Source organism: Saccopteryx leptura, chromosome 11 (assembly GCF_036850995.1).
Source record: "Saccopteryx leptura isolate mSacLep1 chromosome 11, mSacLep1_pri_phased_curated, whole genome shotgun sequence".
In the NCBI taxonomy this organism is placed as follows: Eukaryota; Metazoa; Chordata; class Mammalia; order Chiroptera; family Emballonuridae; genus Saccopteryx; species Saccopteryx leptura.
The window spans coordinates 13,799,587-13,824,950 of NC_089513.1; the positions used below are offsets into that span (position 1 = coordinate 13,799,587).

Here is a 25,364-nt window from a genome sequence, read left to right on the forward strand (position 1 = left end):
AGGGTGGAGGGACGGGGGAGAGAGCTGCAGTGTGCAGGCAACAGATCTCCAGGCTCCAGGGAGGCAATCTCGTGCAAAAGAACAGGCGCCAAGTTCCCGACTGGACCTGCCTGGGGCGCCTGTGGGCACAGGATGCCAGGAGCTGCACATATCTGGTCTAGAAAGAAAGAAAATGGAGGAGATTTCACTAGTGTGTTTGTGAATATTGATTACATGTTGAAATAATATTTTTGGTATAATAGGTCAACCAAAACATTACAGATTGGTTGCACCTGTTGTTTGCTTTGTAATGGGACTACCAGGAAACCGAGAGTACATATGGGGCTGGTATGCGTGGCTCACATTATTTTTCAGTGGCAGAACCAGGGCAGAGCATGGAGGAGAGCGAAGAGGCTGGGCTGGGACTCAGAGCCATGGCCGTGCCTGGGCTTTTGGCCCAAGTATGACAAGCCACCGGGAAAGAGCTGTGATCTCATTTCTGTTATGGAGAGATCACTCTAGCTGCTGCGTGGAGGAAGACTGGAGGTGGAAAAGGCAGGGAGGATGGGGGCCGGGAGAGCAGGCTGGAGATGACGGCTCAGCTAGCCACCTTTCCTGCTGGGAGGAGGAGAATGTTCTCAATAAGAGTCCCAGTTTAGAATCACGTCGCTTAGGTTTGCATTTTAGTTCCAACACCAAGAAAATTTGTGTTGATGAACAAACTGCTTAACCTCTCTGTGCCCGGGCTTTCTCATCAGTGAGATAGGGTATGAGTAGCCTTTCTCTGCAGTCTCATACTTTCAAATGCTTACAACAATGCCCTGCGCATAGTAAGCATGCAGTAGATGTTCTGTGATTATTATTAGTGGATGAGGAATAGGAAGATGATAAACTAGGTTTTTAACTGAAACACTGGGTAAGAGAAAGTGCCATTTAGCCTTGGGAGGGGGGCAGATTTGGGAAGGAACCAGAAATAGTCCACTTTGGCCATGATAAGCTTGAGAGTCTCATGGACCATCAAAAGGAAATATTAGGTGAGAGCTAGCACTCTAAGTGAGAGTTCAAAGGTAAGGAGTCCAGGACAGCAATACTAATTGGAGACTCATCAGCTTACAGAAGGAAGTGCTTGAAGCTTTGGCCTAGATGAACTATCGTGAGACAGAGTACAGAAGGAAAAGAAGAAGGAAAAATAACACCCCTAGAGCCTACAGACATTTGGAGATCCAGAAGCAAAGGCGGAACCAGAGAAAGAACCAAAAGGAATGAGCGTTGAGACGGGGGAAGAACAGATGAATGGACAACCTGGGGGACAGGAAAGGGTTTCAAGGAGGAGAGTCAACTATCTCAAATGCACCCCAAGGCTGAGGAGGACAAGGGCAGACCACACATTGGTTCGACCAGGCGTGAGTCACCAGCAGCCTTGCCCAGGGTGGTGCCAGGGGGCACTGATATCTGGTGTCCCATTGGGACTGATAGCCTCTGGCACTCTTAGAAGTGACAAATGGCACCCTCATCATCAGAGTAGGAACAGATATGGTCACAAGCTTGAAAAGATAAAGAATGCAGACAGTGGAGATGGCAGAATCTGTGCTCTGAAGACTATGGTCTACAAAGGGAAGCACGAGACGGAGGGGGCTGAAGAGGGACACAGAAGTATAGAGAAAATTTTAAGGAGAAATGCCTATTTCTGTACCATTTGGGATGACCCAGAAGAAAGGAAGAGATGCATAATCCAGGGGGGAGCAGAATTAACTGCAGGTGGAGTCATCCTTGAGAAGGTGAGAGATTCCTCGGAGGGAGAGGCGGGGCCTTGCACAAGAAGTGGCTGGAGCTTCAGCTGTTACAGGTGACAGGCAGGCGTAAGAAGCGGGCGTGATGGTGAGAACAGGCAGGGTGACTGATGGCTTCCTTTTCTCAATGAAACCAAGCGACATCAGCAGCTGAGAAAAGGAGGGGGAGGCGGGGGAGAATTGATGAGCAATCAGAGGGTCTGAAATAGTTTTCTTGCAACTGGTGAAATTACTCAAATAGTGTACTAAGTTGTCTGCGAGCTGCCCGCCCATCAGAGGAGGGTGGTCACAGCTGTGATGTGAGTCCAGTCGGCACAGGTCGGGAGAGTGGAGCTGAACCAGGTGGAGAGTCTAACGAGAGTTGGCTGGGATCTCATCAGGGGAACCAAGGGGCTTTGGTTGTTCACCAGAAGGAACCAAGAAGTCTAGGCTGCAGGGAGACATCCCCTCAGGGCACAAGGGGGGTGACAGGTGGGGAAAACGTAGTGGGGTCAATACATTTGCAAACTCTGTCAAGTAGAAAGGATGAGAATGGATGATCGTGGAGTGAGATGCTCTCCTCATGATTCTGGAGATTAACCAGGACAAGCTCTAAAGAGCGTCACTAGGATGAGGAGCAGACAGGCAGTTGGAGCCAAGGAGGTCAAGAATGGGGTGGTCCAGGTCGCTGGGTGAGTAGGTCACCAGGGTGCACACTCAGGTCTCCACCAGCGGTGAGTGGGGACTGTGAGGCAGGGGAGGAAGGCACCTGTGCTGAGAGCCGGTGGCCAGGAGACGATGAAGGAACAAGGAGGGTGGAGGGTGCTACCGTGGATGGAGAAAGTTTCAGCGGAAGCTGAGGTTTAAAAAGAAGAGTCAGGTTAGTTGGAAATGGCAAGAGAGAACAAGTAATCCCTGAGGAGACTGTCAGGAAAGCCATGTCCTCTGGGCAGCCTGCCACATCTCGTTAGAGCAAAGAGGCGACGAGGGGACATTCAGGAAGTAGAGGACAGGAGACTGCTGTCAGTGACAGAGGACCCAAACGGAACAGGGGAAAGAACAGTACAGCCCATGCAAACAGTCACGGTAATAGGTAGCCACCACTTTAAAGCTGGTTTGGTGGTAAACAATTAACCATTCAAATAAAGTCTAAGTCCTCATTACCACACAAGCCTCATTTGAAAAGATAGCATAAATTTTAAGTCTCTAACAAAGGGCAAGCTGGAGCTATAGAGGTCGACAGCAACTCCAAGGTTCACAAATGTACGTTTTAGACACTTAGCTACTGAACACAGCCAACCCTGTCAATCAGCTTGTTGGCACGGACCCCCATCACTTCCACGCCCCGCCCCCCCACAGCAGTCCCGCAGCGTTAGAGCCAAGCCAGCCGCCACTAGAGGGCGACACAGCCCAAAGACTTCAGCACCTGCCTGGCACTAATTTTAATAAAACAAAGCTCCAAGCAGGAGTACATCCTGGTTGAAAAGTCTCTCCAATTCAAAATTCATTTAGTTCATGTTTAAAGATGGAATACGCTACAAAAATACAGAAAAGCCAAGTGTATTGATATGATATAAAAAGGTCTGGTTAACACCAGCTCAATTCTGGCAAAAATTAAGAACGGGTTGGGGGAGGGAGGCTGGGCAACAACACACACAAAAGCTCGCTCCCCATTGTCTGTCTACGTGCTGTTTGTGTATGCTTCAAGAGTGCACTCCCATATTGTTTGTCTAACTGCAAAATGCACTCGAAATCAGAAGATATGATATGTAGGAAGTCTGTCATACTACACAAACTCGAAGACAGGACAAACAGAAGACACTATTCACTGGACAGGATCTAAAATCCATTTCTTCAAGTTCTAATCTTGTCCTAGAGGGAAATAAGGCCATAAATTTGTTCAAATAACAGGGGTAAAATTAAAATAACACCCAGCTCTCACCTAGGACCCTAACGCAGGGGAATCCTGTCTTTGTTTCTTCCTCTAGTAAAACAGTAGCTTTCAGAGTTCAACTGTCAATTCTCCACTTCTCCACCATCACTCTCACCTCTCTTTCCACACCCCACCCCACCTCCCAAAAAAGAGGAAAAAACACTGAAAGATCATGAACCTGAAACCGCCTGTCTTCATGAGGCTAAACTTAACTTTAAGAAACACTGCTTGGGCCCTGGCAGGTTAGCTCAGTGGTAGAGTGTTGGCCTGGCGTGCAGGAGTCCCGGGTTCGATTCCCGGCCAGGGCACACAGCAGAAGTGCCCATCTGCTTCTCCACCCCTCCCCCTCTCCTTCCTCTCTGTCTCTCTCTTCCCCTCCCGCAGCCAAGGCTCCATTGGAGCAAAGTTTGCCCAGGCGCTGAGGATGGCTCCATGGCCTCTGCCTCAGGTGCTAGAATGGCTCTGATTGCGGCAGAGTGACGCCCCAAGATGGGCAGAGCATCGCCCCCTGGTGGGCGTGCCGGTGAATCACGGTCGAGCGCATGTGGGAGTCTGTCTGTCTCCCCGTTTCCAACTTCGCAAAAATACAAAAACAAAACAAAACAAAAAAAACCACTGCTTGATATTTTCATCTCACGATGGAAACCATCAGAACCAATCGATCAGAGAATATAAACACTAAAATCCTACCTAGTCCTCATCTTCAAATTACCTGCAGTTTATCAAAACAGCACAAGTGGGATATCAAAGCATCCAAGTACAACGGATTCAACAGGGGGCAAAATGCTACCTCTTTTGGAATAAGAAAAATTTTTCTAAATTTGACCGTAGGAAAGGTCCTTGTTTAAGGGGCGGACATGTGCTGAGCACTCACCATGGGCAGGGCATTGTGTTAAGAACAGTATACACTGTTACTGAAAGCCACCCACACAAAATCCAATTGGTAACTAATGAGCTTCCCCATTGAAGGGAACCCCAGCCGGCCTGTGGGCAGCAGAGCAGGGGTCTGCCTAACCAGCACCTCCTCTGACCATGGCCCTCGGCAAGCAGATCGGGTGACATGCTCTTTCTGGCACGGTCAATGCCCCTCATCCCATGGCAGCCCCTCTCTGCCCTTGCTGTCCGGCTTTCACAAGATTCTGACACTTTTATTTGCATTGTCCATGTTGGCCAACGTCAGTGCAGGCAGAATGATGGCTCCTGGGCCCAGGTGCCGAAGAGAGAAGGTGACGGGGGGGCCTGGGACCAGAGGAGGTCACACTGTGGCAAGAAGAGCATCTCTTCCTCAGTTGATGAGCAGGCAGAGGGAAGACCTTCAAAGACAGTTCAGAAAGACTGCCAGACGCCATCTTTGATGCAGCAGCAGCTGACACTGACTGACTGAGGAGCAGAGGACAGACCTTGGTTCTCATATCTGGCTGCTTCTTACAACAACATGTTTAGCTTTGAAACACTCCCACAATGCCCAGACCTGCCTACCCCCAGACCAATGCAGTCAGGACATCTGGGCGTAAGCCCCTGTGCATCAGTCAAGTTTCAGACCGCCCCGGGTGATTAACTGTGCGGCCAGAATTGAGAACTGCTGGGCCCCCCAACAGCTGGGAGGCCGAGATCAGGCCGTAAGGAAGGATAAGGGTGGGGGCAGAAGGCAAACTCTCAGAAGTAGCCCAGCCAAAGTGAGCAGTATGCACTGGTTATAAAGCCACAGAGCTTAGCTTGGAGACACTGAGCAACAATTTTCTGCAGACAGGAGCAGAGAGAACAACACAAGAGTCACGAGGACAATAGGTCAAGAGTCAGGGGTAGAAGAGTGTGGCGTGGGCACAAAAGCACAGTGGCAGCAGCCGACGAAGGAGTCTAGGCTGAATTCGGAGGTGAGTGAGGTCAGAATACAGCCGCCTGACAGAGGAGCCAGGCTGGGAACCAGCAGGAGCGTCGGAATGGCCCGGATACCTTGTCAACAAATGGATGTATGTGAATGCCACAGTCCCTCTACATCCCCCATTACTCGGGTTCCTAGGAAGATCCTCCAGGTGTTTCTGTCACTCCTGTCCCACTGAGGCCGGAGAAGGTGTGGATGAGAGAGGTGAAGCAGAGAGAGACAAGACCAGAGAATCAAAGAGCTTCGAGGTAAAGCAAAACATTTTCAATGGGGGAGGTGGCTTGGAGTAGAGAGAAGTACCATATTTCTCCATGTATAAGAAGCACCCTTTTGGCCCTGGCCGGTTGGCTCAGTGGTAAGAGCGTCGGCCTGGCGTGTAGAAGTCCCGGGTTCAATTCCCGGCCAGGGCACACAGGAGAAGCGCCCATTTGCTTCTCCACCCCTCCTTCTCTCCTTCCTCTCTGTCTCTCTCTTCCCCTCCCGCAGCCGAGGCTCCATTGGAGCAAAGATGGCCCGGGCACTGGGGATGGCTCCTTGGCCTCTGCCCCAGGCGCTAGAGTGGCTCTGGTCGCGGCAGAGCGATGCCCCCTGGTGGGCGTGCCGGGTGGATCCCGGTCGGGCGCATGCGGGAGTCTGTCTGTCTCTCACGTTTCTAGCTTCAGAAAAATACAAAAAAAAAAAAAGAAGCACCCTTTTTCGAAACATTTAGGGTCTAAAAACTAGGTGCGTCTTATACAGTGGTTGTAGGGTTTTTTACTTGCATGTCCCACTTTTTCATGCTTGTTTTTGCGCTCATTGTTAAAGACAGTGATTCGTCATCAGACACAGATGGGAGTTTTGACAGTGATGAGGAGTTGTATGAATTTTATGATGAACAACACTTGAGTTCAATAACTTTATGTAATACTTTTCTTTTTCGAAATTTTGGGCCCCAAAATTAAGGTGCATCTTATACATGGGGAAATATAGGTACTTCTGAGTTTATTTCCAAGAGAAATGACAAGGCCAGTGTATTGAATGCCCATCCACAGGCCATCAGAGGCCTTTAAATAACACAGGAGCATGGCTAAGGATGAAACCAGAGGGAGGGGTACAGAGATGTGGCCCCACGAGAGTGGTCGCTGGTGGGGTAAATTGAGGTTGGATCTTCAAAAGAAACTCCGGCTCAGTTTGGGGGACAAAAGTGATCTACAGTCTGCATTGGAAAACAAGACACTCGTGTCATAAGCACAGGAAGTGGAGCCTTCACTGGGGAGAGGGAGGGAACAATGCCCTGGGGTGACCGTCACCGGGGAGGAAAAGCAGGAGCTCCAGCATCGGGAAAGTGAGAAATCAGACAGGTGCCCTTCAGCCCTCCGGCCGAAGAGGCTAACAAGTACTTTCAGGACATTTTGAAGAATTCGGGGCAAAAGGTTATTTGGCCAAGAAACAATGACAACAAAACAAACCAGAAAATTTGAAGATGAGGACCAGGTAGGATTTTAGTGTTTATATTCTCTGATCGATTGGTTCTGATGGGTTTCCATCGTGAGATGAAAATATCAAGCAGTGTTTCTTAAAGTTCAGTTTAGCCTCCTGAAGACAGGCGGTTTCAGTTCCATGATCTTTCAGTGTTTTTCCCTCTTTTTTGGGAGGTGGGGTGGGGTGTGGAAAGAAGAGAGGTGAGAGTGATGGTGGAGAAGTGGAGAATTGACAGTTGAACTCTGAAAGCTACTGTTTTACTAGAGGAAGAAACAAAGACAGGGTTCCCCTGCGTTAGGGTCCTAGGTGAGAGCTGGGTGTTACTTTAATTTTGCCCCTGTTATTTGAACAAATTACTTCATCTTTTATGGCCTTATTTCCCTCTGGGACAAGATTAGAACTTGAAGAAATGGATTTTAGATCCTGTCCAGTGAATAGTGTCTTCTGTTTGTCCCGTCTTCGAGTTTGTGTAGTGTGACAGACTTCCTACATATCATATCTTCTGATTTCGAGTGCATTTTGCAGTTAGACAAACAATATGGGAGTGCACTCCTGAAGCATACACAAACAGCACGTAGACAGACAACGGGGAGCGAGCTTTTGTGTGTGTTGTTGCCCAGCCTCCCTCCCCCAACCCGTTCTTAATTTTTGCCAGAATTGAGCTGGTGTTATCCAGACCTTTTTATGTCGTATCAATACACTTGGCTTTTCTGTATTTTTGTAGAGTATTCCATCTTCAAACATGAACTAAATGAATTTTGAGTCCTTAGAATGGTGAGCAAGCGTGGAAAGGGGCAGGGCAGTTGGAAGGACTGTTCTTGGTTTTTTGTTTGTTTGTGTGTCTAGTCAAAGGGAGAGAAGATTTAAAATTAATCTGTCATAACAATAAAAAAACCATTTTCTAACTACAAATTGTCTTAGCACAATCACTGATGAAGCGGGACTTCTAATTATACCAGTAAATGAAATGAGAAAGCGGAAACAAAGGCATGAGCTGCTTCACCCATTCGGATTTTAGCCATTCATGCTGCTTTAGAGGGTGGCTGCCATTGTCACCAGCCTCACGCTCCAGGCAGTGCGGGCACCTGAAAAGCCACGGTGAACCTGCAGGGTACGAAAGAGGAAGTGCATACCGAAGACAGGAAGTTCCCGGGCAGATCTGTGTTCCCTTGCAGAGCAGATGTGAATTATGAGTCATGTCAGGATTTAGGGTTATTGGAACTTTCTGTCATGCTGGCTGCACTTCGGGGAATGGTTCGTGCGTGGGGAGGGAAGTGACTGGTGAACAGGCTGGAGGAAACAGAGGGGCGGGGTTGTGCGACCTTGAACACCAAGGACACCCTTTCTGCTAGCTAGGTCCTCACTCACAGGAACTAGGGTTGCTGCAGCTGTTCTATAAAAAAGAATGAGGAAAACGGCTGAATGAAGAAGAGGCAGCCATTAACCCACAGGTTAAGAGAGACAAGGCTTGTACTGTGGGCAGTCACAAAAAAGCAAGCAAGCAAGCATTCTGTACACATTACGGGCGAGGGTCTGGGGTAAGCCGGAACCGCATTCGTATTGCTTCAAACGCATCCAAAGGTAACTGTGAAGTAATGAGAATGATTTTTCATACGTACAGAGCCAGTCTCGTTAGCTTACAGTTTCAGCATTGCCACTATGCTATGGCTCCCCAGTCAAGACCGAAAAAGGGGTGACTCTTCCCTGTAAATAAAGACGAATGTGGCTGACATCCCAACGCAAAATGGTACTTAAATCAAATTTGAACATGATAAAAAAATAAGCTAATTGCACATTATTCTAAACATAATTTATTGTAGATGGTAATAAAGATAGGCTGTTTTCCTGCTCGAAAGCAAACTGGGCCTGGATATAATCCTACACCTTTAATATACGTGCTGATTCAAATTAGTGTTTAGAACCATGACTTAAATGTATCTTTTTTTTATTTTATTTATTTATTTTTAGAGAGGAGAGAGAGACAGAGAGGGAGAGAGAGGAGAGAGAGACAGAGAGAGAAAAGGGGGGAGGAGCTGGAAGCATCAACTCCCACATGTGCCTTGAGCAGGCAAGCCAGGGTTTCGAACCAGCGACCTCAGCATTCCAGGTCGACGCTTTTATCCACTGCGCGACCACAGGTCAGGCTTAAATGTATCTTCAAAACACACACACACACACACACACACACACACACACACACACACACACACACACACACGGCACCCAGGGAAGGAAGAGGCCATTCTGCAAACATCTTGGAATAGAAAATTTTTAATTCTTCGTTCGTTCCTTAAATATTTATTAAGCACTTGACTTCTCCTAGGCATTGGGGCTGGACAAGGCCTCATGGAATTTCCTTCTAAGTGAAGGGCACTCCGACTAGCAGTCTCCTCCTTATCCACCCCACCCCCACCCCGCACTTACCCATCCCAAGGAAAGACACGCCAGCCTTGGCTTGAGTTTGGATAAGAAACTGACTGTGCTAAGCCAAGGCCCTTCTTCAAGCTCCACCCACCTGCCATACAGAGATGTGTCGAAAGACACATCTGTGCTTGGGGAGGCGGCCACGGCCCACGTTGGCACCGAACACGGTGGGCACAAAGGCGTGCTGACTGCCTCATTCCATTTCACCAAGTCCACCAGCCCGACCACCTCAGCCCCACTCTCCCAGCGTGAGCTTGAGCGCCGATGAAGACGATGCTTGGGTCTTCCTCTGTGAACTCGTCTGCCGTTTCTGTGATGGGTCTACTTACTGGGTTCCCCAGCTCTGGGCTACTGCAGAGGACAGAAGAGTTTAAAGGCCAGGAGGTGGCTCCAAATTCAGAGTGAGAAGACTCATCTGGAGAGAATCTCTTCAAATGCGAATTCCTGAGGCCTAGCCCACAAACTCTGATGCAGCAGGCGTGGGAGCAGCTCAAACCTGGACCTCGGATGGGAGCAGCTCAAACCTGGACCTCGGATGGGAGCAGCTCAAACCTGGACCTCGGATGGGAGCAGCTCAAACCTGTACCTCGGATGGGAGCAGCTCAAACCTGGACCTCGGATGGGAGCAGCTCAAACCTGGACCTCGGATGGAAGCAGCTCAAACCTGTACCTCGGATGGGAGCAGCTCAAACCTGTACCTCGGATGGGAGCAGCTGAAACCTGTACCTCGGATGGGAGCAGCTCAAACCTGGACCTCGGATGGGAGCAGCTCAAACCTGGACCTCGGATGGGAGCAGCTCAAACCTGGACCTCGGATGGGAGCAGCTCAAACCTGGACCTCGGATGGGAGCAGCTCAAACCTGGACCTCGGATGGGAGCAGCTCAAACCTGGACCTCGGATGGGAGCAGCTCAAACCTGGACCTCGGATGGGAGCAGCTCAAACCTGGACCTCGGACAGCTGCAGCAGAACCAGAACCACATTCTGGGAAAGCCTTGGGGAGGGTTCATGGCTCTCTCTACCGCTGAGCTTAAAAAAACACAGTATGTTAATAACAAGTCTGATTTTCCATTTCTGTAAAATGAATGATTTGATGGATGACTTGGGGACCCACAGAATATACTCTCAGGACAAAATGACTGCAGGTGAGAAACGAAATTCCAAGTGTGCTGCAAACACGGGACACATCAGTTCACGGCTGTGTTCAGGCAGATGCCAGCCCGAGTCACCCACAGTCCGAGCAGGCGCACTGTGGAGGGTGCCTGGTCTTCACACAGACACAGAGCACAGAGAGGGGACAGAGCAGATCTGATAAAAAGGTGGCGATACTAGGTCCGATCCCGTTACCTAAAACTCATTAGGTCTAAACACTTCTGGTGCAGACCCCAGTCTGCAGCCCACATCTGAGGTTAACAAGCTCAGGGTGTCGGCCAGGCCTGCCTTAGAGACACACTGCATGGATTTTTCCTAACCTCTTCACAGAGGACAAGAAAGCCTATTCTAAGATCTGCGACATCAAGCTTGCACAGAGGTGAAGTTAAAACAAAACTTACTAGCTTTGTATTATTAACAGTCCTGGGTCTGCTCCTACTTATCAACGTGTGACTCATGTCCCCACTGTCGCCACTGCAGTGTGGACTGCCATGTCCGGGACACATATCCTCTCCACCTAGGGAGCTATTAAACAGAATCAGCAATGAAAGCGCCAGTCATTCTTCCAAAGGTCCTGAGACCCTGGCTGTGCTTGTGCGGCGAGGCCTGTGCCACCGCTCCTGCCCCACACACGGCTGGTTAGATTCTCACTATTTCTCGAGAACTTGCATAATTACGACAAACCTTCAAATTAATCTTGAGAAAACTCCTGGGCTACCCTCTAGTATTTTAATGTCCTGCGTTAATGAGAACAAACAAACAAAGGTAACCCTTTCCGCTTCCTAAACACACTGGCCTCCGTGAGAGACCTGAACCTATGCGAGTCATTGGTCGCATCTCCCGAAGACGGCTCCAAACGCCCCATCACGGTCACTGCAAAGGTGCTCCAGTGGGGACGAATCCATGTTCCCAGAAGGCAGCTCCACTCCGTGACTTTAAAGCACCTACTGTGTGCCCAGACGGGGTGGGGGAGACAAACCTCAGGTCGACCCTATAGGAGCCCATGAGCAATGTCCTCAGGTCAGACAGCCGGATATTCAGTCCACCTCTGTGGCAAGCACAATGGCCCCAAAGATGTCCACACCCTCAGCCCTGGAAACGGACTGTTTGAAGTTAAATGGAAAAGGGAAATTAAGGTTGGTAATCTTCTGACCTTAAGATAGGGAGACTGTCCTGCATTATTCACAGCTGGGCACACCATAATCACAGGGCTCCTGAAAGTGGAAGAGGAAGACGGATGGACGAGAGAGAGAGAGAGAGAGAGAGAGAGGAGGTGTGACTACGAAGGAACGTCACCAAGATGCTACATTGCTGGCTTTGAAAACGGAGGAAGCCGCAAGCCAAGGAACGCAGCTCACCCCAGAAGCTGGAAAGGCCCTGGTCCCTGCCCCTAGAGCCCAGATTTAACACAGACTTGCCAACAGCACCTTTATGTTAGCCTGGCGAGACCCTGTGGGACTTCTACAGACAGGTACGGTACGGCGATAAATTTGTGTTGGTTTAGGCTACTAGGTTCATGGCAATTTCTATAACAGCCATAGAAAACCCTGTCTTTGCTGCTACAACATGTCCATGGCTCCTTTCTCTGAGTGCCAGAATGACTTCTAATTATGTTAAGTGCTATACATACAAAAAAAGACATAAGACAAAAAGACATGTGAAAAAAAATATCTCCCAAATGATTCCAACAGGAAAAAAAAAACACACCACACCTTTATCCTAAAAATATTGCCCAACAGTGAAACTGTCACTAGAAGTCACACTTCAGCACCCCACGAAAATAAACAGCAAATTTGCCCACGTGCAAGAAAGCTGTGAAAGCACATTTTCTGATCTGGTTGATGAACTATTATTATGGAAGGACCACTCAAATCCTTGTCGAGAGAAAGTAAGGGCCCTAAAAGCTCAAAGGTGGTTTCTACCTGGTTTCTGCCAGTGGGTTTTGCAACAACAACAAATGTTCCAGGAGAGACTTCCCGGGCAAGGCAAGCAAGCAAGCCCAGGGCCTGCTATTGGCACAACAGGTGTGCATATCCTCATGGAGAACAAAGAATAAAGCAACAGTGCTTGAGCTCCAAGTTACAGGGGCCTCCAGCGGGTAGATCCCTAACCTCCCTGTACCCATTCCTGCCACCGCTACCCCCAGCTGCCCTGCCCACCCAACTGCAATCCATTTGACAAACAGTAACTATAGTCACCTTTTCATTTTTTAAATGAGAAGAGGGAAGATAGAGACAGACTCTCACATGAGACCCAACCAAGACCCACCCCACAACTCCCAACTGGGGCTGACGCCGGGGCCAACTGAGCTATCCTCAGTGCCTGGGGTCAATGCTCGAATCAATTGAGCCCCTGGCTGTGAGAAGGGAAGAAAGAGAGAAGGGGGAGAGGGAGGGGAAGAGAAGCAGATGGTCGCTCTCATGGGTGCCCTGACCAGGGATCAAACCCTAGATGTCCACACAGTAGGCCGATGCTCTATCCATTGAGCCAACTGGCCAGGGCCCTGAGTCATCTTTATTAATTAGGATGATGCCACACCCCTGATTAAAATCTTCCAATGAGATCTCACGGCATCCTTTTTTTATGATTACTTTGTATTTTTTTTTACTGAAATATAACTGACATATTAGTGTCAGGTGCACAACATAATAATTGATGTATATCTTGTGAAACAATCACCACAAAACAAGAAACCTCGTTAAGATCTGTCCCCTTGTACAGACTCTCTCTGCATCCTGAATAATGTGCACGTCACCAGCACATCCCCCAGGCGCTGCCCCATCTGGCCTCTACCTTGGGCCTCGTCCTCGGGTCCCCTTCCTCCAACCACACTGACTTTATTTTGGATCCTCCTACCTGCCATTGTCTCCTCCCCTCAAACACAGTGCCCTCCACCTCTCCAATACGCCTATCCCCTTCCTTTGGGTCTCAGCTGAAGTGTCACTTCCTCACAGAGGTCTTTCCTGACACATCCCCCCCACCCAAAGAGAGTCAAACTTCTCCAGGAGAGAGCCTGTTACAACTTGTAACCCCGTATACCTTTGTTCCTTTAAATTCGGTACCCCCAACTAGACCCGATAATATAATCCTCGAAGGCAGGGACCCTGCTCCACACCAGCCACAGACTGGTCACTCTGTAAGCATGTTCACCAACCACCCAGATGCCAGAGAGCACCCACCTTTAGAAGCCGTGTGGCTTTACAACACAAATATTCAAACCTGCACACTGAGAATACACTTGATTGTACCCACCACAAACTGACGCAGGCTGAAGAACAAAGACCAGCAGGAACTGCCATCAAAGTTCCTCAATCAAGTAAGATGACAGGATGTGAATTTTGTGCTAAAATATGATGAATTCTCCTTTCAGTTTGAGCTCCAATGTTTTTCAAATGAAAGCCGCCGACTAGCCAGTTGGTTAAGCTGAAGAAGCTCACGCTGAACAAGACAGCACATTTTATACTGAGACTGTGGGTCCAGGTGATGGAAGATAAGCATTTCCCTACAAAATACACATGGAGACATAGACAATGATGCATGAACCACCACAACACTGATGAGTCTGTACATAGTAATAAAAGCATGAACTGCGAATGAAACAAAAGCTTACCTGCAAAGTCAGAAAAGCAGAAATACAATACCTAAGTTTCATGTTAAATGATATAAAGCAACATGTGTCCCCACTAGCACGGTTATAACCCAAAGCAGACAATAATAAGTGTTGACAAGGACATGGAGAAATCAAAACCCTCCTCACACGCTGAGGGTGGGAATGGAAAATGGTGTGGCTGCTTTGCTTAACAGTCTGGCCGTTCTTCAAACAGTGAAATGTGGAGTCAGCATGTGACCCAGCAATGCCGCTGCTAGGCATGAATCATGTTCACAGAATAACTTGAACAAGACTAGAGCAATGCACACGGATGTTCATAGCGGCATTCTTCATAATAAGCAAAAAGTGGAAATAACCCAATGCCTATCAACTGATGAATGGATACACAATTCTTGGGTGTCAGCACTGCTTGCATCTTTAGAAACCGTATGGTTTTACTTTAGAAACCAACTGGAATACACTGCATTCCAACAATGAAATGTTACTGACCAGAAAGAAATGAGGTACTGATAGATGCTACATGAACGACCCTGAAAAACATTATGCTAATTAAGTAAAAGATGCCAGACATAAAGAACCACATATTCATTGTATGATTCAATTTAGATGAAATGTCCACAATAGGCAAATCTATAGAAACAGGAAGATTAGAGGTTGCCTATGGCTGGAGAGGGGGTATTGGGAGGACTGGGTATGGGGCTTCTTTTTGGGGTGATGAATATGTTTCAGAATTGCGATGATGGTTGCACAAATCTGTGGATGTACTAAAAGCCATTGAATTGTGCACTTTAAATGTGTGAAGTGTACGCTATGGCAATCACATCTCCATGGAGGTGTTTAAAAAACCACACGTGACTTTTTTTTTTAATTTTTATTTTATTTATTCATTTTTTAAAGAGGAGAGAGAGACAGAGAGAGAGAAGGGGGGAGGAGCTGGAAGCATCAACTCCCATATGTGCCTTGACCAGGCAAGCCCAGGGTTTTGAACCAGCGACCTCAGCATTTCCAGGTCGACACTTTATCCACTGTGCCACCACAGGTCAGGCCCACACGTGACTTTTTGACATTCAATTCATTTAGAAATACCTATGATGAAAGGGTAAATGATAAAATATATGTTTTTATTTGCAGCTACACTTATCTACCTGCGCGTGCACTCACACACATGCACAGGTAAAAAGTGGTTCAAAACTGATTTATAGTTTAGAAAAGGAAAATTAGCAAGGTCCAGCTTTATAAAAAAGAACTTGAGTCAGGAGGGGCTAAATGATACTAGAAAACCACCCTTAACATCTCAACATCATCTTACAAGCCAAAACAAAGGTTTCTTTCTCGGTGCAGATCCATCAGGGGTTCACTGGATCCTGGTCCGTGCTGACACGGGACCCAGACCCACAACACAACTGAGCTGCCTTTGGAACAATTCTAGGTATTGTGGCTGAGAGTGCACAGATTGAGTCTTGTCTTGGCTCAAAATCAACGGGAGTCTCATCTGTTCACTTTCTAATTAATCAGTGGTGGTCACATGACCACACCTGAGCTCAATGGGGCAGGGAGATGTAACTCCAACATCTATCCTAAAGAAGAAAGGTCGAAACATTTGGTTCATCCTAGAACCAAATCTCGAGCTTTCTGATCCTCAGGGCCAAGCCTCTAGAGACAGACACTTGCATTCACTATCCTTTCAGAACATGTGTTGTCCCCAGGCATCTCCAACTTTACCAATCTAAGACCACAGCATCTGCACACCTCCCCCCTCCCCCAGCCTCTGGATGAATGGCACCATCATCTGCCATACCCACCAGACACTCAGGCTAGCAACTCGGAGTCATCCCCACCCCAGCCACAAACCATCAACAGTTCTGCAAGCAGTCTGCTTCTCCAGGCTGCTGCAGCCCAAGTTCAGCACCTCGGTCTCATCTGGATCATCCCAAAATCTTTCTAACTCTTCCTAGTCTCCAATCTGCCTCTCTCCAAATCCTCCTCCACGCCACCATAGGTCTAGTCTTCCTCAACTGTAAGTATCAAGTCACTTCTCAACTTAAAATCTCTCCGCAGCTCCCCATTGCCTGTGTGACCTGCCGTCTTTTCGTTCATGTCTAGTTTCATCTTTCTCCGCTCACCTACCCCCCAGGTCATATTAATCCCTAAGCTGCTACTTTCCGCCTGTGCCCTGTACCCTTCTAGACTCTGCACCTGCCATTAACACTGTCTGAAATAACTCTTCCACTCGTCTCTGGGTGAGGAATCTCTCCCAAGAACTCAGATTTTCATGCAATTGTTTGCTCCCCTGTGAAGCTCTTCCTGCAAAAAGCCCCTCCTCTAAAGCAGCCCTTTTCAGCACCTGCCTGGCCACGTGAGCACACCTGGTGGCCGCAGTTATAACAGCTTCCTGATCCTCCCCACATGGCCCGGAAGCTTGCAAGGCAGGAAGGAGTCTTGTCTTTGACCTCTAGCAATCTACCACTGGCTGGTTCTGACTCTTTTGTTGTTGTTCAATGAAAGAATGAATGCAAAGTTCTTTGCTGTTTCTTTTCCTTTATTTAAACAAACAAACCTCTTTAAAAGGTCCCTAATTTGTCTAACTTCATCATCATTCAACAATCCATTTTCTTGGGCATCCCCATGAGTGTCCACCATGGGAAGGACAGTGCTGGATCCTTCACACACATTCCCACATACATACTCCCCACCATCCCAACGAGATATTCTGCTCACAGAAATTAGGGGATGTTTCAAAATGAATATGAAGTGATAAGAAAAAAAATGTGACTTTTTTTTTTAGTAAACAAGAACATCAGAAAACCAAATGACAAGTCAAAGAAAGTTGTTTGATTACGCAAATGAGATGCAAAATGAGCTTTTATTTCATTAGTGAAAATGCACTACACAAAAGGCTGAAAGTACTGGAGTATCTGCACGGTCCCTGATCCCCTAATTTTTGTGAGCAGTGTGTGTGTAATTTTCCCTTTCCAGAGCTGAGAACACTGAAGTTCTGCTGATTTGTGTCCGATGATAAATCTGACAGGCTAATAAGTGACAAAGCCAGGATTTAAACCCAGATAGTATTCCCTCTAAATTTAATCTCTACTTCTCTACAATTTGGTGTTTATCATAACATCTGTTAATAATAAAATTAAAGCATAACTAAGAAATTCAATTTTAGAAAATTTACATAATCTGTGTTTCTACAACCATAGCCTCAATCAATTCTGGAGTCAGAAGCCACTTTCTGGGGCCAGACATGAAACCCAAATGCTCTCTTCCCTGACAAAAACTGTATGGTAAGCTGGTACCTATAAACACTGGCTCAATAAATGACTCAAATTGCCAATCAAAACAAAATATGGATTTCAGAGGCTAACATTTATCACCCAGTTACTCAATACCTCTTCTAATTCACCCACACTAACCAAATAAATATGTCTGCGGGTCCCACAGTGCTCATCCCAGATTGCGGTTTCCTGGGGAAGCTCTTATCACCACACAAAAAGTCCTTTTCGCAGCCCTGGCTGGGTAGCTCAGTTGGTTAGTGTCATCCGCATACACCAAGGTTGTAGGTTGGATCTCTGGTCAGGGCACATACAAGAATCAACCAATGAGTGCATAAATAAGTGGAACAACAAATCAATGTTTCTCTCTCTTGTTCACTCTCTCTCTCTTTTCTCTCTAAAATCAATTTTATTTTTTTTTTTGTATTTTTCTGAAGCTGGAAATGGGGAGAGACAGTCAGACAGACTCCCGCATGTGCCCGACCGGGATCCACCAGGCACGCCGACCAGGGGCCATGCTCTGCCCACCAGGGGGCGATGCTCTGCCCCTCCAGGGCGTCGCTCTGTTGCAACCAGAGCCACTCTAGAGCCTGGGGCAGAGGCCAAGGAGCCATCCCCAGCGCCTGGGCCATCTTTGCTCCAATGGAGCCTCGGCTGCGGGAGGGGGAGAGAGAGACAGAGAGGAAGGAGAGGGGGAGGGGTGGAGAAGCAGATGGGCACTTCTCCTGTGTGCCCTGGCCGGGAATCGAACCCAGGACTTCTGCACGCCAGGCTGACACTCTACCACTGAGCAAATCAGCCAGGGCCTAAAATCAATTTTTTTTAAAAGTCCTTTTCTCTTTTTCCCATGACTGACTCCTTTGAAAACCACATCTGAAATATAAGCCCCCACTCGACCAAATGTCTGCCTCCATCAGCTCCACAGCTCCCTGGTTACACCCTCACTCTGATTCTTAATATCTAGGAATTCAATCCCACTGTTTTGATTACTAATCATGTCCTGTTAGGGGCTGAAATGTGCCTCCCCAAAATTCCCATGTTGAAGTCCTGACTCCCAGAACACCTCAGGATGTGACTATAGTTGGAGACAGGCTCTTTAAAGACGTGATTAAGCTGAAATGAAGCTGTAAGGGTGGGTTCTAATCCAACATGACTGGTGTCCTTAGAAGAGGAAATGACATAGAGATGTACAGAGGAAAGACCATGTGAAGATGCACGGACTGATGGCCTCCACACACCAAGGGGACAGGCCTCAGAAATCAACCTTGCTGACACCCTGACCTTAGACTTGCAGCCTCAGAGCTGTGAGGAAACAAAGGTCTGCTGAACAAGCCACCAGGCTCTGGTCCTTCGTTATGGTGGCCCTCAGACGAACACATTTCCTAACCACTCTCCTGCCGTACGAGTCAAAATCCAGAGTGAAGGATTTAGGGGACAAGTTCAGATCCTGCCTCAGCCCCCTTCTAGCATTGAGCCCAGGCAAGGGGTTGAGAGTCTCGGTGCCAAGTAGACCTGAGACCGCCCGCTCTGCATGGCTGTTTTGAGAATAAAATGTGACCAGGAATTTTAATACACTGTACTCCTATAATAATAATTCTGTTTTTGTTTCTGATTTTTTAAACTTACCATCTGCCAAGCACTGCTCTCATCACTCTCCATTACTGAACCCTCGTCACACTCCTGTGAGACGGATCTTCCTCCACAAGCCCAGTTCACAGGTGAGGAAGCAGGAGGCCCAAGGGGTTAAGTGGTTACCCAGAGTCCCATCTGAGAAGGACAGGAATTGGCCCTGGTCTTATTCAAAGCCTAATAACTAAAATTCCTTCATCATCGGAACTATGCAAAGCGAGGACTATGTGCATGGGCATTTAGTAGTATAACTGTATTTTTACACTCATCTACTCATAACACATTTACTCCATACATTATCATATACAGCAAACAGAGGATAAGCACCATTGCAAGAAATCAGGGCCAGCAGAGACACATGCCGAAATAAATCCCACTGCATTCAGCTTGTCCTGGATGCAGAAGTGCTGCGTGCCCACTGTGTCCGCTGTGCCCACTGCATGACAAGCCAGCACAGCCCAGCCCTCACCGAGAGCACGTCCACTTCTCATTGGCTGTGATCTCAGACACCAGGTCATGCAAACAAAGGCAGAGATGCCTGGAACGGCAGCCGCCACAGGACCCGACTTTCAAGGGCCTAGTGCATGTGACATATTTTCCTTCACGTTACATCTACTTAGAAGGAAAACAAAATGAGGTCAAATCAGTCCGAAAAAAGGAACCCTGAGTAAGAATTTTCCAAAAATGCATCATATTTACTGTACAGAATGTTTGTCATATACTTTCAAGGACTGATTTTTCTTTACTTTCTGATCATGTCTTCAACACATGGGTTACAAAACGGTATGTTTCAGGGAGATAAACTGTGACAGCGGTTGGATCTTCTGAAAGTCAGAGTCCGAGGACCTACGCCTCTGCAGACACATGGGCCACGAATCTCCAGGCACCGGAGCTCCCTCGGTGTTGATGCCCTGACTCACACCACAGTCACAGGATGTCAGTACAGTGGTGACAATGACGAGGGGGAAGAGGAGAAGAGAAAGGGACCTATATCCCCGACCTTGTTTCAAAGTGAATTATTGGGAGCTTGGGGGGGGGGGAACAAGAGAAAAGCATAAAGTTAGGCTTGGAGTTAAGTCGATACTTAAAAACCAACCAACCAAGGAGCACTACACATGGGCTCTGGCTGGCTCCGAAGCTTCCTGACAGCAGATCGACACGAGCAGGTTAATAAATGGGCCATTTACCATTTGCTTCTATACTAATTTTTTTCTTTTTTTCTTTTCCTTTCTTTTTATTAAATTTATTGGGGTGACGCTAGTTAACAAAATTACACAGGTTTCAAGTGCACAATTCCACAACACATCATTTGTACACACTGTTGTGTGTGTTCACCACCCCATCTATACTAATTTAAAATAATACCCCCATCCATTTCATCATGAGTAATTCACCCACTTTCCAAGAAAAACCCAACATGATATAATTAAACAAACACGAACGTTTTCTACACGCCTCCTCCCTTTCTCTTGGTTTCCCACTGACACCTGCTATAAAGTCACTGACAAGGGCAGCACCGAGCACTGGAATTTAGAAAGGCACCTGTACCTGTCCTAGAATTAGAATGCTTGTAATAGGGACAGAATTTCCCGTTTGTGAATGGTTTCCTCTTTCACATCATTCTATAATCTACTGGTTTGGGGGCGTGCAAAAGCCTAATTCGCAAGTGGAATCTCACAGGACTCCAGCGAGAGGAGCAACATGCTCACTCACTTGTTACTCAAATGACACTTGACGCTGGTTGAACCGAGAAATGCCGGTTTGAAACCATAGCCCTCATTACCCAAAACAAAGCATGGGCTCTGTCCATGACCAGGCACTCCAGACACCAAATGCAAATTAAGCCAACGGAACAAAAACTGTATTCAGGAGACGCAGATTGCAGAAGCCTTGTCCTCAGCTCAGCCATTCACAGACCCCAAGGAGGACATTGCCCGGGGAGAAACGCAGCTGGCCCCGCTCAACATGCTCCTTTCACAACCAGAACCGGTCCAGGGCCTTGATCCAACTCTTTTCCCTCAATAGCCTTCCTCTGGTCGGCTCTGTCATAGCGAAAACTGAAATTTCACCTTGAAGACTAAACAGGCATTCCCTGCAGGTACTTCTTCAAGCTATCGCTAAATTTCCTAAATTGTAAAATCAAATAGTTTCCTCTTTTTGCACTAGAAAGAAGCTTTATACACCAACGTCCATTTCCGTGAAATCCTACATCAGCGTCATGGAGAGGGGGAATGTGTATTTCCCTTAGGTTTTCATGAGAAAAGCAAGCAGAAACAAAAAGGTTTCGTTTGGGGTTTTTCCCACCATCAGGGAGAGTCTAGTGTACAAGACTCGAACTCGCATCCCAGGACAGAGCCGAGGACTATTTCGGCCAAGCTGCGATGTCCTGGGCAGGGACCGGGAGCAGAGGACTTACTGGGCAACACTCTTACTGTGGGAAGGGTTCATCCTACCCCTAAAACCTGACTTCAGGATCGTGGGCTGGGGTGGAAAGGGCACAGGAACCATCTGTCCCCTTGCGGTCTGCTCACGCAAGTTCACAAAAGCGACAATATCACCTCAGGAAAGCCCCTTAACCACCAGGTAGCTCTCACCTGCAGGAGCCAGGTATTTCCATTACACTGAGCTGCTGCTCCGGCTTCAGGAAGAACCAGCTTCCAGTCAAAATCTTCAGCTCTCCCAGAGGAATTTCAGGAGCAGCCAGGACGCTAAGGGGGCCTTCATGGCAATGCCAGCCCAAGGATGTGCCCCTCTCCACCAACCCCAGGCCGATGAAACACTGCGGGGCCTGCTCCCAGGAACGTACAGCAGCCAATGGGGGGGGGGGGGGTTCCATCCGTGAACTGGCCTGAGAATTTACCACCCCAGCAAGCTGCTCTCTTTGTCCGGGTGCCAGGAGACTCAACGTTATGCGAAATCCATTTTTTATCCCTTCCTTCCTGGTTCTGTCAATGATTCTCCTGTTATTGGGCCTGCACATTTATCATAAACCATCTCCAATTATTTTTTGTGGCAGGCAACAGAAATGGAATATTACTATCCTTGCTTGGGGCTGGTTGTCTCCAAAGGACTGTTTTACCCCTAATGTGACCCCTCAAACCATTCCTAAATCTCAGTGCTCTAAAGGGCCACCTCACACCTCTTATTTCAAATGCCCAAGTCAGATTCCCCAACCCTTTCAATGTACCAAGTCATCGACTAAGCAGGCCACCTGACATGCTATGTATGGACCATGCCCCTGACATTGTGCTGTGTGGCGGCCTTGTTTAATGCGCAGGTGAGATTCTCCCTGAATGTGCGGTTGCCCCGGGGACCTGAACTCGCACTCTCCCACTCTCAGAGAGAACACACTGCAAGAAGAAAGCCGTGCTGGGTCAAAGCAGACATTCAACAAACACCTATTTTACATATACGTGCAAAACGAAGCAGGCTCATCCTTCCATTAGAAGAAATAGTTTAATATTTATTACCAAATAATAATAAGTGCATCCAAAAGCATTTGCCAAACGCCTATGATAAGCAATGCACTGTGCTAGGAGCTCCCAGGGAAATACAGACAGAAAGGCCAGCACAGGCGCTGGCCTGGTGAGAGACTCCCTACAAGCCACGGGCTTCAGTGAGGTCAAAATGGCTGGAATCTGGACAAAAACAGGGCCCAGACATTGAATTCCAATTTCAATATCTGCAAATAAGTTCACCGGAGTCCATCATAGCCTATGTCCCAATTTAGGACTGGAATAAAGATCGTCGCCTATAACACAAGCTGGAGAGACCTCACCAGGACACGTGACCTAACCAGAGCTTGCTGCGAACATCTGTGGACATCGTGGTTGGGTATTTACTAATAAAACCCTTTAAGGTGGGAAGGGTGTCACCATTCCTCTTTAACTTGTGGGGAAACTGAGGCTCAGGACTGTGACTTGGTAAGGTTACAAATGCGAGGACTGGGAATCATCATCACCTGCTGACCCCGTGCCTCCACAGGGAATGCCACGCCCCGAACGTTGGCTTCCCCTAACATTCATGTGAACTCCCCATTCCTGAGGGATCTGCACACAGGGCCCTCAGGAGGGGACTGGATCATAAGGCTAGACCCCTCCTGAATGAGATTCGTGCCTTTATCAAAGTAACCCCAGACAGCTCCTTTGCACCATGTAAGGACACAGTGAAAAGACTGTGAACCAGGAAGGTGGGCCATCCATCACCAAACACTGAGTCTGCTTGTTCCTTGACACAGATGCCCAACCTCCACACAGCGGGACAAAACTGTCTGTTGTTTGTAAGCCAGCCAGGCCGTGGTGCTTTTGCTACAGGAGTCTGCACAGACTAAGGCAGGGAATCTAGAATAAAGGATACTAATTTCCTTAGGAGCAGCTCCAGAAATGATTCCGGGCAGTGTGTGGATTCTGGCCTGTAAGAGATGATGATGGTGATGATGGTGATGGTGGTGGTGGTGGTTACACAGCAGTAGCTAACAGGCAGCTCGGCATCCCTGTAAGGTAGATACTGTTACTATTCCTACTTTACAGATGAGGAAACTGAGGCACAGAGAGGTCGCACAGCTGGGAGGTGGCAAAGCCAGGTCTCACACCCAGATGGTCATCCTGGGAGTCCTCACCACTCGGGACAACACCACTGTATTTGTATTATTTTCCTGGAGGCTGGGGGTGCTGGAGGAAATGACAGGAAACGGGGGGGTGGGGCAAGGCTCCATAAGGGCCTGTCATCCCAGGAGTCTGAGGCTCACCAGGTAACCTGGGACCTAAAGGGGATGACCAGAGAGAAGCTGTCATCTGCTTCCGCCCCTCCCACACCTGCAGGGTGGAGTGACGCCATCTAACCCCCAGGACCGTGCTGGGCTGCTGGCTGTCCCATGAAGCGCCTTTCCAACACGACTCTGGTGGCGAGCGAGCTCCCTCTTGAGTCCTCATGCCTGCCTCAGTGCTTGGCCGACCTGACACACGCTCCTGCCCCCCCCCCCCCATGGCCTTGCGCCCTGCCCTCTGCCTGATTCCTCCCCGTTGTTCCATGACCATTTTCTGAACAAAACTAAGGGGGGAGGCGGTGATTCTCTGCTACATTGTTTTTTCATACCTCTAACTGCTTCCTGCCGACCTCCTCCAGCAGCCAATTATCCCAGGGAGTCCTGAGCCCACTTGTATTGTCCTGGTCCCGTCCCCATGTCTGATTTCAGGCATGTCTATTCAGGGGGTACGCCCAACTAACTAGTCAGCGTTAGATAACACATCACATGCTCCCAACAGGAGAACTGAGGGTTCCTGCTGTTATGCTGAAAACAGCTGAGGGGGAAATGCGGGGAAATGCGTGACCTGACATTTCAGGCGCCCTTCACCCACTCCGAGTACAGCGCTTGGCCTCGGGCTGCACTAGTTCAACTCGCAGTGTTTGCTTTGGATCCTCTGTGTACTTAGCGTGGGAACGGAATGCTTCTCCCACTTGGAACGGGCCCTGCGCGTGCGGCAACCAGTGTGCAGACTGCAGCTGTGTGGCGGCGACCAGGACTCAGCAGCTCCATCCACAGTCAACACAGCACAAGGCTGACGCCAAAGTTCTACTCCTGACAGCACGTTACATTGGTCTCATTTCCTTCCCGTGAGAATAAAACGCCACAGAGCTCCCTAAGTTCTAGGAGCAAAACAGTCACCCTGCATTCGCTTCCCTTGGTCTTTTCCTTTCTCTCTTCTTATCTTTTTTTTTTTTTCTTTTTTACTTTAAGGAAGGATTCTAAATGGTTTGCCTCTTGAGATACCATGGTTTGATTTGAAATTTTACAAAGTGCTGGTCTTCATGCTATGAAGTTTGTAGGAGAAAATATCCCAAACTTCTACTGCCACCTGCTAGTGGTCACATGTCAGATTGCCACATGATGAAGATTTCTGCAAAGCTAGGAAGAATTCACATTCTGACCCACCGTATCTGGGCCTTCAGGACAGACCCACGGCTCGTTTCCATGGCAAAGGAAAAACCCATTAGAGCAAGTGGAAGCTCAGAGTTGGTTTCTGAACTTCCTGATGCTCCTTGTTTTAACGATTTGTCATGGTGTAAAATCTAGATTCACACTACTGCCAGGAAGGAGTGAGTTTTAAATGAGGAAAACCACAGAATAAATTACCTTTATCGCCAAACCACCCTGGAAAAGTGATTCTGAATTCAAAAGTAATTCTCCCACAGTTTTAGAAACATAGCCATTGGCTACAGAGTCCCCCTGCAGATGAACAGGACTGGAAGACAAA

The 25,364-nt window shown here is 48.0% G+C and overlaps 1 protein-coding gene across 1 annotated transcript in view; it reads right to left on the reverse strand.

The window, feature by feature from the left end:
* The window catches only part of NEDD4L (NEDD4 like E3 ubiquitin protein ligase), a 323,150-nt gene that overhangs the window by 252,467 nt on the left and 45,319 nt on the right, over nucleotides 1-25,364 (reverse strand). The gene's annotated exons all lie outside the window — the stretch shown is intronic.